This window comes from Lethenteron reissneri, chromosome 41, assembly GCF_015708825.2.
Source record: "Lethenteron reissneri isolate LAM-NWPU_2019-01 chromosome 41, ASM1570882v1, whole genome shotgun sequence".
Classification (NCBI taxonomy): Eukaryota; Metazoa; Chordata; class Hyperoartia; order Petromyzontiformes; family Petromyzontidae; genus Lethenteron; species Lethenteron reissneri.
Window position 1 is genome coordinate 12057322 of NC_083819.1, and position 14064 is coordinate 12071385.

Here is a 14064-nt window from a genome sequence, read left to right on the forward strand (position 1 = left end):
TGACCACATAACGTTGATAATTGCCCACATTGCAATCTTTTTGTTTGCCTGGGGCTGTCAAGGGCATTGTTTCCAAGGTTGCTCTGCCCTCCTCACATGTTCTTTCTCATTCATTCAGTGGGAGCCAACAGCAAGCAACACGTGCCTCAAGGGTTTCCCGCAATCAGAAGACGTGGCCGATTCACGAGCTCTTGTGAAAGGGGGGTCACTTGCCAGTCACTCGCCTCGTCATTCGCGCAGCCAGGCGGCTCGGCGGCAGAGCGAGCAACTTGCCATCGGAAGGCCGCAAGTTCAAATCCTGGTTGGGTGTTGACCCGGCCCGTCGTCCATTCGGGGTCGACAAAATAAGTGCCACTTTGTGAGAGACTCACCCCCCACGAGCGGAATGTGGAACTCCCACCGCTGGCTTGGGGTTGTAAAAGGCGTTGAGCGCTGCCTCTGTGCTCCTTTGAGTGGCAGGAAACCACTGCGACAACAACCCTTCACTATCTGGCCAGGCGGCTCGGTGGCAGTGAGCGAGCAATTCGCAGTGGAAAATCACGGATTTATCTCGAGCACTTTGTGCAACAGCGGACGCACCGTGGGTCAGCGGAGTTGTGTTGGGCAACGGTTGACAAAGAAAATATCGCACAGTGAGTGGCCATGCCACTCTCCAACGTGGTTCACAAACAATGAATTGCAAATATGAAATTGTATTTCCCTTGACTTGAAGCTTTCGTGACTGCAGGAATTCATATTCTTTGGGTCTTTCGATAAAGTCATGTAGATGGGTTCAAAGAAAATAACAAAATAACAAAAAAAGGAGTTGTCTTCAGACAACTCCTTTTCATAAGCTAGCCCCCCCCCCCTTCCTGATGACGACCGCTTGCGTTGCGATCGAAACGTCGTAGTTTTTTGTTATTTTGTTATTTTCTTTGAACCTATCTATGTGACTTTACCGAAAGACTCAAAGAATATGTATTGCCCTGTTAGGACAATGAAATAAGGAGCAGCACTCCAAGATAACAAAGAGAGACGATGCAATTAATTACACAGTTGGAAATTCGCTCAAATGTTAAGTGCAATTTCAGAAAATGTTTTCTTCCAACAGTCGGTCGTGCAAGGCGCCACTCTGGTGGGGGGGTGGAGGGGGGGGCAGCATTACGCGGGGCATAAGTCGGCCACAAGGAAGCCCCCCCCCCCCCAATCAACAGATAAACTTTTTTTATGTTAAATAAAATGTTTATTAAAAAAAAGACATTCCAACAATTAATCATAAATGCCAAAAAAATATATATTTCCGAAAAAATACACGCAACGTAAAATCTAGCAGCGCTACTGCTGGGGTTTGTTCCTGAACACCACCAGGATTGTTTCGCGAACTGACATGCGCATGCAAGCAAGATGCACGAGAACTTCATTGTGAGTATTGGAGCGTCACATCTATTTTTATTAACACTGCTACTGTGAGACTGCCTTCCTCTAAACACAACACATGGTGCAACTAAAATAATCTATATATATATAGTTCAAGTCTCACATTATTGTATACGGGTTAAAGTGAGTCAGGAGAAAGGAGGGGGGGGCACAGTTATATCTTGTATAGCCCCCTCCCCCTGTTGAAATAGGTGGTGGCGCCCTTGCAGTTGAGGGGAGTGTTTGACCATCATTGTTGACCCAGGTTGGTCAGGGTGGGTTCATGTAGTTGGCAGCTCAGGACCGGCCACTAAAAGTTGTTGCGTGCCACCAAGATCCGCCATAACTTTAGTAGCCGGGTTCGTGTCTGTCGTGGCATGCGCTAACCACTGTGTCAACACTCTCCAACCCACCCCTCCACCATGGATGATGCAGATTAAATCTGTACGAAAATCAGAGCCACTAACTTTTGCTGTAGCCTCAGCCTATTTTCACATTCTCCCCGAGCCGTAAACATGATTAGTCTCTTAATAGCTCCAGCGGCATGGTTTTGAACGGTTATCTGCAAGCTGAGATGTCTCCTTCAGAAAATCCAGGTCGCGTGCCCCAAGAAACCGCCATGAGGGCCATGGTGCCTGCCCCAGACTCGTGCTATGAATGTTACACGTAATCATTTATTTCTTTCCCCTTTCCCCTCCTCCACAAGTCAAAGATTTCCTGCTCAACTGACAAACGAGGCGGTGCTTATCTGCCATTTACAGCCCCGAGCCAGTGGTGGAAATTCCACACTCCCGTGGCGGGGGGCGAGTCTCTCCACAGCGCGACCACTGTTCGTCTTCCCCTCGAGGCAGTACACATTTTTATCGACCCCCCCCCACCGGGAGGAATGATTGGTCGAGTCAACCCCCAACCGGGGGAGCTGAACTCCACGAGCTTCCCACTGCGAGCTGCTCGCTCTACGGCCGAGCCAACCGGGCCTCCACAAGCGCAGATACATTATTGAGCCAAGGGACAGACACGTGTCGAGCACGGCACTCGCCTCTGGTCGGCATCGTGTGTGCATGTGTATGTATGTTGAACTTCTTTCGCACCGTACGTAGCAATCAGTGCTAATCGGACTGAAACACAAAAAGCAGTTTAAAAAAATAATAATTTTCATATTTTATTTTTAAAAGTGCATAGCTCCAGTGGCTTGCTAATAGCGGAAGGAAGAGCGTTCCAGACGGCTGCATCGCATTCACGCGTGTATGGCCTTCTGACGAGACACTGGCATGTCGAAACGAGCGCAGAGTTCACTCGTGTCATTAAGCCGCGTCGGGGGGGAGCCTTCGCCCCCTCCAAAGCGACCGCCCCGAATGCGAGCGGAGACTAGAACGGGAGCCCCGATCAAAATGGGCACTCGGGCAGCTGGGATTACGGGGAGCTCATTCTCAGCGTCTACATCCCGGGCGGCATTAGTGGCACGCGAACACACGGGGACGAACAGAAAGAAATAACAAGAATACTGAACACAATTAAAATGCAGAATCCCAACAATAAAGTTAAACAAATTAACCCAGACGAAACATGGTAGCAATTTGACATTCAGTTTTATTAAACTGTTCACAATGTTCAGCGATTTGAGATGCAAATCGCATGAATGTCGTCGTATAGAACAAAGTTAGAATTATTGTTGTCGTTAATATTTAAGGAGTTGCAGAAGCAGCAACTGCATTCACGTTGCCTCATCAGAGAATGCAATGGTGGACTGCACACTACGCGCGGATGGTTTCTAAACTCAATACCAATGGGCAAGTGCTGTTAGCGAGCACCTATGAAGGTCGGCACGGCACACCAGGGGGTGAACTAGGGGAGGCCCAGGATCGGTACAGATAATCGTCACTGGTGTTGGCCGTGAGCGGGGATCGAACTCGGGACGCCGGGTTCGTAGAGCAGCGTGGCGCTAACCGCTGCACCGCCGGTCCCCACGCCACTCTCACCACAACAGTACTAACAAGCACCGTGCGGGAATGATGCTCACGTGGCTGGAGGCTGCCGACAGGCTCTTGATTCACCACTCCCTGGATAGGCCATGAGGCGGCCCCACTTTACTCGGATACATTCTCTCCCCCTCAGCTCCCCGTAACCCTAAAAGATAGCACACATTCCCGACCGTCACCCCGACATGAGGAGCAGGCCAGTGAGCCCAACTCGTGCCTCGTAGGCACCTACCTACATACTTGGAGTTCTACATTCATAAAACTAAACTGTTCTTATTTTACCAGGCAAGGCCCACTGAGCTATACAGCTCTTTTTCAGCAGCGACCTGGCCACAAATAATAGCTCATCAAAGTGGCTTATCGTGTGGGCATTTATAGCAGCCAAATACTCTAAACGCTTGTTTCTAAATGTGGAGGGAAAGACTGGAAAACCCCGAGAAAAATCTACACGACCACGGGGAGGACATGCAAACTCCAAAAACACAGGCGTCAGGGTCAGGATCAAACCCACTTCCTCCTGTATACCAGTCGAGGTAGTCAACATCTTTCCACTGTGGCACACTAACGTACAGTCAGGGAAAGGGCCACGGTTTCCCAACGCGGCGGTGCACCCCTCAACTTGTTCAACCCCCCCCCCAACGTCACGCGACTACAAAGTATTCCCCCACCCCTACAATGTTGACAAGAGCGGGTACTTTGAAGTGCATCTCGAGCGGGAGCACGTGATGACGGTGCATCGACGGGGGAGGCTACCAGCGGCGACGTGGGAGACGTATCGAATATGGACGTTGTCGCAAATCTCCGAATCAGATGTTCTTGTCGGCAACACAGAGGAGTTTGCGGAACACTGCCTCTGAGTACACCACTGCAGATTAAAGTAAAAATTTAGAAGGGAAAAAAAACACTTTTGTAAAAAGCGATGTCTTTGTTAACATTTCTATTTTGCCATCAAGTTATTCCAATTTCGTGTCTCACTCTGGGTAATTGCCCAACAACTTGCACACAAGAACGTAGACAAACATTCCAACTTGCAAACATGCGGGCGCATTCAATATGCAAAATCTTTTTAAAAAAACACCATATAAGTAAACGATATTGGACAAATCTTGACTTAAAGCTTTCGTGACTGGAGGAATTGATATTCTTGGGTCTTTCGGTAAAGTCAAGTAGATAGGTTCAAAGAAAATAAATTTTTTTTTTAAACTACGACGTTTCGATCGCAACACAAGCAATCATCATTAGGAGAAAAAATTGCGGGAAAGCTGCTGAGGCAGGATGTTTTAAAGGTTTTAAATGTGTGTAGCCCAAGGGACATAAGTGAAGTGGGCGGGGCTAGTGATGTTTAAGTGAGAAATTTGCATCTAAATATAAGATCGGAGAGCCACCGCCACATCGAGGAAAACGAGCAATGGTGGCTGTGTTAGTGAGACATTTAACCTGTTAATGTGAAGACATTTAGCCTGTTAATGTAAAACCAGAGAGTCTAAAATAACTACTAACATCGGAAGGTAGGATGGAAACATCACAGCCAGTTATGACTTAAACTGGTTAATAGCGTCCTTCCAATGATTGCTCAGTTTGTACCCATCTTCTCGGTTGAAATTGTGTCTGTGTCTATAAATATGGATGGCTTCATGAACTAATCTTTGTTGATAGCCAGTGGGATTGCAAAGTACCTTCGTCTTAGAGAAATAAATTTCGTGTGAGCCCACCGCATTAAAACAATGATCAGCCACGGCCGAGGTATTGGTCCTACCGTGTCTCGGACCGTGTTCGTGAACACAAGGCAGATCTGAAACACACAATAATAACAATAAAACTAATGGGTAGAAAATGTGAGATTTACAGGTATTAATAATATTTCAAAAGTATAATGCACATTCCATCCTCGGCTCCCAATGCGCAATGCATGAAAGCAGGAAACAAAAACAGAACCAAGGGCAACCGACCAAACTAGAGAAGGAAGGCCACTTTAAAGAGATGGGTTTTCAAAGCAGACTTAAATATTTATATCTACTCCGATTGCCTGACTTCAAGTGGCAAGGCATTCCATAGTATGGGTGCCACGTGAACAAAAGCCCGATCACCAAGAGTGCACCCTAGACTTGGGAGTGCTGAGCAGTTGGGGATCAGAATATCTACAGGACTTTAATGGAATATATGATGTATTAGTTCCTACAATAAATGTGTGGTGAGCCCTTTAAAAGCCTTATAGGTTAATAGCAGTATCTTAAAATCCACTCAGAATTTGACTGGTAACCAAGGAAGAGATAAGAGGACTGGCGTAATGCGCTCACGTAACGGTGTGCGTGGTGTAAGCACTGGAGCAGCTGCATTCTGAACAAGCTGGAGTCTGCCCAGTACTTTGCTCGGAATCCCAGCCAGTGAGGTGTTGCAGTAGTCGAGTCAGGACAACACAAAAGCATGGACCAATCTCTCCAAGACAGCAGGTGACAGGAAGGGATACATTCTGGCAATATTTCTTTGGTGGATAAGTGACATTTTAACCACCTTAGATATATGTGTCTCAGAGGATAATGACCGGTAAAACTGAACACCAAGCTGTCTGACCTCCCGTGTGGGACTGACACCATGAGACCATCAAACAAACAAACGAGGCAAACCAATTTTCTAAAAATGCAGAAGGGAGTCGATGAATATGGCTTCGGTCTTGTCGGCATTGAGTAGCAAAAAGATTTGGCTCAACCACGAATTCACTACTGTCAGTGACGCAGATAGCGCAGAAGAAGCTGCTGCATAGTCTGGTTCCAACCGGATATAAAATTGAGTGTCATCTGCATAGCAAAGGTAGGATAAGCCAAGATGTTGGAGCAGAATACCCAATGGTGCCATGCAGATGCTATAAGGTGATGGGCCAAGCACCATCCCTGCGGAACACCAAAGAGAACAGGTCTAATCGGTGACTTAAAGCCATCCTTTGTAACATAGTACCTACGATTATTTAAGTAAGAGTGGAACCACAACAGAACTAGGCCATAGCTCCCCATTGAAACTTCCAGTCGCTCAAGGAGAACCCCGCGATCAATGGAGTCAAATGCCGCCCTTAGATCGAGCAGAATGAGGAGGCTGACAAAGCCTTTATCTGGTGACAAAAGTAAATCATTGACCACCCTCACCAGAGCAGTCTCGGTGCTATGCGCAGGTCTGAACCCCGATTGAAAGTGGTCTAATATATCCTGTGAGGCCAGGTGCTGATGTAAACGAGTGACCACAGACACTGAAGGTTGGATATTGGGTGAAACATTTCCAGAACCTTGGGATCAAGAGCCAGCTTTTCTCAAAAACTGGGGTGACCGCAGCCGTCTTAAAAATGTCAGGAACCGTGGCGGTATTGAGAGACCTGTTGAGAAGACGGAGGATAAGCGGGCCCGGTATAACAGGTTCCAGTGGACAATCTGCTTCATGTCAAGCAAGAGGCACAACAATGACCAAGATACGTTAAAATGCGTTAGAACCTGATGACACAGTTCAACTCCACACATGTGGCTGGAAGCATTTTAACGTTCGACGACTGCACTGTACTGTGCAATGCCGAGGATATAAACCGGCGTGTATAGTCGACGTAATGGTTTTACCACCGTGCAATGGGACACTGGAGGATATCAGTGACTGCTGCAGCTGTAACGGCCTCTATACAAACACACGAGTAGGCCCTCTACGACGTAGAGCCCAAGACGCCTTGTATATTTTCCCGGCACTAAAGCGTCTATACAGACACGCACGGCGCTCTCGTCACCGCTCCTAACGCAAGAGAACGACTGGCCCCCGGCTACCACGTCGATCTTAAACGTGCACATTGATGAACGTGCCAGCCGTGATAACTTATGATTACTGTCCCCGTGAACTTCACCCGTTGATTCCTCCACCCGTGTTGAGGATTCTGCCGACGGGACACCGACTCTTTCACACTGAGTTCAAGCACCACACTGCAGGTCACAACACAACAACACACTCGCCCTCTCACCACACTGCAGGTCACAACACAACAACACACTCACCCACTCACTCAACCACTCACCCACTCACTCAACCACTCGCCCTCTCACCACACTGCAGGTCACAACACAACAACACACTCGCCCTCTCACCACACTGCAGGTCACAACACAACAACACACTCACCCACTCACTCAACCACTCGCCCTCTCACCACACTGCAGGTCACAACACAACAACACACTCACCCACTCACTCAACCACTCGCCCTCTCACCACACTGCAGGGTACAACACAACACACACTCACCCACTCACTCATCCACTCGCCCTCTCACCAGACAGCAGGGTACAACACAACAACACACTCACCCACTCACTCATCCACTCGCCCTCTCACCAGACAGCAGGGTACAACACAACAACACACTCACCCACTCACTCAACCACTCGCCCTCTCACCAGACAGCAGGGTACAACACAACAACACACTCACCCACTCACTCAACCACTCGCCCTCTCACCAGACAGCAGGGTACAACACAACAACACACTCACCCACTCACTCATCCACTCGCCCTCTCACCAGACAGCAGGGTACAACACAACAACACACTCACCCACTCACTCATCCACTCGCCCTCTCACCAGACAGCAGGGTACAACACAATAATGAAGACAAAGAACCGCCATATAAATGAAAGTAAAACTATTCCTATTTCACACAAGCTAAGGCCCACTGAGCCATGTGTAGCTCTTTTTCAAAAGAGACCTGGCCACAAATGATGACCGAGTCAAGTGGCTTATCAGATGGAAGTGGATAGCAGGTCGCCATGGTGGCAAGATGTGCACCGAGGAAAATAAAACGTACAAAAAATAAATGTCAAAATATTAAAGAATGATGTCACACTCCACAAATATTTACACTGAATTTCAAACGCAATTACAAATGGAATACGCATCCACACTTTGAAGGCTAAACATTGAGGAGATATTCACTTTTCAAAACTAATAATATATCCCATTGTATAGTCAGTAAGTGGGTTTAGCTAAAGGGGATATTGAGCCCATAAACAGGCCTGCTAAATAGCTGATTTTATTTTTAATACTTCAGGAAATAAACAGTCCCAATGCACAGAAGAGACAAAGATCGCCCATGTAGCCTTCACAGACTGTTGGGGCAAGTGCTGTTAGCGAGCACCGATGAAGACCGGCACGGCACACGAGGGGGCGGGGTGGCCAGCACCACGCCCGGCCGCCTTTGTCTCCCCAGTGGCGATGTTTACAAATCGCAGCAGGTACTCATTTGAGGCTGAGTCGACCTAGGGGGGAGGCCCAGAACCGATTCAGATAATCGTCACCGGCACTGGCCGTGAGCGGGAATCGAACTTTGGTTGCCGGGTTCGTAGCGCAGCGCGGCGCTAACTGTTGCACTACCGCTGCCCCGGTGCAAATGCGTAGAAATACACACAAGCAAATTAATACGATTTCAGTCTTCAGCACAGTATAATGTTATTTGTAACGAACATCATATTTCTTCCACACCGTTCTTCGGTGCACAGCTTCTGCAGTGCGCGCGCCCACAAGTTCATCAATTACGAACGCTCGTGCGGTTCTTAGCGAGTTCCTAGTCCCAGCAAAAACACCCAGGGGTGCCCTAGAACTAAAATCTTGTTAAACATAATTTCCCAGGTCTCTCTTGAAGAGGAGAAATGTTGCTCACCGGGCTCTCTCTCACGGTTATAAATTAACGTTCACACACATATTTAAAAATTTAACGGCCCTGCCTTTTATCCGACACGCCGTTATCGACAGACAGCGACACGAGCGACCAGCTATTAAGGTCCACAAAGGCAAACATGTTAGCATTGTGGCGTGGCCATTAGCACCCCTGGCGACCTAAGACTCATTTCCACAGCCACAGGCGATGAGGGCCTCTGTGGCCCGGAAATAGCTCCGGCCTAGCCAAGGCTCAGCACCAGGAACCGAGCCCAGAGTCCTCACACAATCCCTGAGCCATGAATGCTCTGTGGGTTAAGCCTCTCTCGGCAGCTGGAGATAGGAATCAAGAATAAATCTTTAAAAATATTTTTATTTTATTTTCAAGTGGCCAGTGGTTCAGGGCCCAGGGATCAGCGCGCTGAGCCGGCACTGCTGAGTTGGGCGGCTGCCCCTGATTAAAATAGGTTCTGCAGTGTAGCGAGTTTATGGTCTCAGCTCAGTCATCAACGACCGTGCAAATGAACCCATCATATTAAATTTGTGTTTGCTCTCAATTTGGATAAATATGAGGCCAGGGAATAATTTCTTCAGCAGGATGGGTGTGAAAATGCTGCCACCGACCTGCACAAGAAAAAAATTAAACATCAGCGGTGGTTCTTTGACATCCGCTTCCATGGGCCATTATCACAGGGTTGATGCACAGGGTGATACAATGCTCTGTGAGAGTTCCGAATGGATTCTTTGTCTCACGGCTGGGAGAAATAATGGACAAGAGGAACATCCTTTAAAATAACTTGTCACGGGTTTGTTGTCCTTCCCCCACAACGCCGATTTGCACGGTTTGCTACGTAGGGTGCGAAAGAAGTGCCACATACATACGTAGCCAGATGGTGAAGTCTCTTAAGACCACTCTCAACTTCCTTACAAAGTGGTACTTGTTTTATAGAACTTGGAGGAATGAAGGGCTGAGTCAACCCCCAACTGGGATGCCATTTTGAACGCCTTCCGATTGTGAGCTGCACGCTCTCCTGTCGAGCCGACTGTACGTGTGGATCACAATCAGGACGATGATCCACAACTAACAGGCTGACCATCAGTACAACGTACACACTTGGGAACGTACTGTCTGCTTATTTATTGCTACTTATATTCTCCATAAAGATGCTAATGATTATAATTGTGCGTCATGTACGTATTCATTTTTGCATCACACTAGGACTCACGACTTTGCCTATACCCATCGGGCAATTCCTCAGCGTTAGTTCAAGAGTTTTCCCACATTCAACCGATGCTTCTGAATGTTACACTCGCATAAGGCCGTGTGGCCAATGGGATGTGTAAAAAATCATTTTATTGTGTCTATTTTATCATCTGTGTGGTGAAGCAGGATGTGCGAGCGAGGCGCGTAGTGGGCGTTTGTTTTATTGTGATGTGAAGTGGGGCGACGGATGACACCGCAGTCGACTTCCATCCAAGTTCCCATGGGAACCCTTGCAGTGCAACACCACCACCTCCTCCTCTCTCACCGCTGTGAAACATATTTGCCAAATAATTCATGGGGCATCTACACCCAAAGCACTACACAGCTGAAGACGATTCCAGGGCGAGCGTGTATTTGAGGGACCTCTTCTTCCCGTATGCCCGGGGCAAAGGGGTCACCGTGAGGCAAAGTACATGCCAGTCATGACCACAACGTTCCAAGCACAACGCCGGTCAGGAGGTCAATTCGTATGGCCCATTATCCTGGGAGATTAATGAGCAAGCACAACTGTGTAGGGAGAGTCAACGCCGGTTGTGGATGCACTTGAAAGCGAGATGTTCCACCTCTAGGGATTATCCACGTGAAATATTTTGATCAACAACAAATAAAGTTGTCCTGTGGAGATACTGGGCGTCCACCATCGCGACGTGGAGTTTCCAGCACCGACTCGGGGCCACTACAATATCAAAGCACTGTGCCTGAGTGTGGAGACGCTTTGATTCTAATTTAAGCTTCCAGAGGTAGTGAGCCAAGGTGCTCAGCAGCTTCACAACAAACTGTAGACACCACAATGGTGGTGGCGACGACGAGAGCCTTCTCTCGTGTGGATACCGCTGTGCATCATTGAAGCAACATTAACTACCCACACTGAGACGACGGAGAAGCCGACATAAATCAACAGGACGCACACCCTTGCCGCTCTGAACGCTTGTTTCGCCCTTCCAATGATGATGCAATTCAGAGTTGTGCACAATCAAATGCATTACGATATTTTTTTGTAGAATATTTATTTCTACATAAAACATTACACTTTAGAGATTCAAATCTCAACATTTTACCTTTTCAGCTTGCTTCGCGAGCCCTTTTAAATGTCAATATATCTTCCAGCAAGTGTTTGTACGATGCTGTAAGCGCATCGGCCATGACTGGAAAATGAATCCATTTCTATTCCAATCCCTCCCCGGCCAGAAGAACCCCAAAGAGCAGCGGTGGCGATGGCCGCCGCCGCCGCTGAGATGGGGAGTCTCACTGGCTGAGCACCAGAACTCGGGCCTAGTTCAACATTGTTAGCCTACGTTATATCCCTTGACTCCTGAAAGCTCTCGGATTTTAATGTAATGTTGATAACATTTGTGAGATGTAAAACATCTCCTTGTGCAATGCCATCAGATAGTTTCCTTCATAAGACACTGTTCTCTTCATGAACACATTTGCTTCATCATAGGCTTAGAGAAGGAAAATACTAACGCGTGCACTTACCATTCATAAGCAAATTTTGGGTTGGGCCACGCAATGATGGCGTGAAACCCTCCTTCACCCAACATCGCCAAACACATCGTCACGTGTATAAGCTAACTACTCAATCTAAACTATTTTGTATTTTACCAGGTAAGGCCCTCTGAGCTGCTATGTAGCCCTTTTTCTAATCTGACCTGACCACAAATGCTAGGTCTACGAAGTGGCTTATCACGTGGAAAATTATAGCAGCCAAATACTGTAAAGGCATGTTTCAAAATGTGGAGGGGAAAAAGCGGAGGACCTGGAGAAAAATCTACGCGACTGCGGGGAGAGAGACGTGCATACTCCAAAAATACAGGCATCAGTGTTGGGATCGAACCCACAACCTCCTCCATACCAGGCGAGGGAGTTAACATTTCGACTTTCAAACGCTAATTGTTACATTGTGTGGTCACCGGCAGAGTTGAAAAACGACAAGTCTTCCAGCCAAGTTTAGCAATTCGTTCCAATGTTTTGCCTGAAACTGCATCAAGCACCTGCATGAAAATCGATCCGTGTTTATTTTGGAGGACATCAATGAATAGCACAAAGCTGCCCTTGAGAAGGGGAAAGTCATCACTGCGCAGGAACAAAACGTTAAACTGTGCTTGGGAAACAATTGATGCACACAAGCTTCCGTTTCAGCAGCCCGCATGCAGAAAATGAGAATTATCATTTTTATACATCTGCTAGAGATTTCATGCGGACAGCCAGATCATTTTATTTATCTCGCTGAAAGATTGCCACAGTTCCCTGGGGATGGTCGCACACAAAGAGCGCCATGCGGCACGACGGGCGGATGCGAGGCACGCAGCCCTCCCCACGCTGCTGCCCTCATCACACAGCCCTCGCCACGCTGCTGCCCTCATCACACAGCTGCCCTCACCAGGCTGATTTCACCACACTACTGCCCTCACCACACTACTGCCCTCGCCACGCTGCTCTCCCACTTGGCAGCGACTACGCCAAATCCCCCCGTGGCTATTACTGCTCGAGTCTCACATCTCTGCCATCATGAGAACTTCATGCTGGTGAAAATTATACTGCTTTGTTTTTGATAGAACGCCATTTACGCTGGTGGGTGGGTGGTCTCAAGACCTTTTACACGCGATAAGCGATTTCCATCACATCTCATCTCAAACATTTGATCGGGCACCCCCAGCGGCAGCTGCCCCTTGTGGGCACAAGGCGATTTAGTCCTAAGCCAGTGGTGGAAATTCCACATTCATATAGTTATGGTGTTAGTCTATCCAGTCTATCCAGTGAACAAAAACTGTTGACTTCCCCCACAAAGTGATTCCTCATTTTATCGACCCCGGAATATTGATGGCCTGAGTCAATGCCCAACCAGGAGCTGAACTCGCGGCCGTCCGATCGCGAGCCACGTGGCCCAGCCTGTTGCACATAACCAGACCCCACGCGGCCACATAATCATGTGATTCTACCCCTTGAGCTGAGAATTCAGAAAATAAATCAATATTAGAATCAAGCTACATTTTGTAAACACGCGAACGCCATGACCCCCCCCCCCCCCCAAAGCAACATCGCGAGCCGCGTGGCGGGGCCCAGAGGGGAGCGGCGCAGCCTCGGCGGCCGAGCAGGGAGCGGGGGGACGGTGGCGGCTCTATCGGACCGCTCGTGGCAGTGCCACTGGGAGGGGTTGTGGGTGACAACAAAAACATTCTTTTTTTTTCACCAGGTAAGGATCACTGAGCCACGGGACTCTTTTCAGATGCGACCTGGCTAACGATAGCTCAACAAAAGTGGCTTATTATCATTGGGTGGAAATTTCAAGCGGCAGCCAAATTGTATAAACGTGCGATGTCGATTCTAAATGTGGAAGGATAAACCGGAGGACCCGGAGAAAAATCCACGCGACCGCGGGGAGAGAGAGAGAGAGACGTGCAAACTCCAAATATACAGCAGGCGTCAGGGTCGGTGTCGAACCCACGACTTCAGGTATACCGGGCGGGGCAGTTAACATCTCAACACCGTGTCACCCCTCCGGCCTGGCTCTCCCTGAATATTCAATAAGCGCAGGGAAGATCCATCACCCGCACATGCAATGAATAATCTCACACAAACGCAATAAAACATGTAAATGTTTTGCACATTATTCGTACTGATTAATTGGTTCAGCGGGCGACATACATTAATCCACACACAGCGCAAAGGGCCATCTTTCTCAAGATTAAGTGCTGGGTTTAGCTCGGAAATAAAAATGAGGGAGCCAATGTCATGTGTGGGGTTAGCC

At 48.1% G+C, this 14064-nt stretch overlaps 1 protein-coding gene across 13 annotated transcripts in view; it reads right to left on the reverse strand.

Moving 5' to 3' along the window:
• The window catches only part of FUT8 (fucosyltransferase 8), a 377522-nt gene that overhangs the window by 195351 nt on the left and 168107 nt on the right, over positions 1–14064 (reverse strand). Inside the window, exon 6 of one of the 13 annotated variants that reach the window (XM_061568635.1) lies at positions 5131–5166. The exons of the other annotated variants lie outside the window; for them this stretch is intronic. The gene's annotated coding sequence lies outside the window, so the exon portion shown is untranslated. The remainder of the gene's footprint in view (positions 1–5130; positions 5167–14064) is intronic. 13 annotated transcript variants of the gene reach the window in all.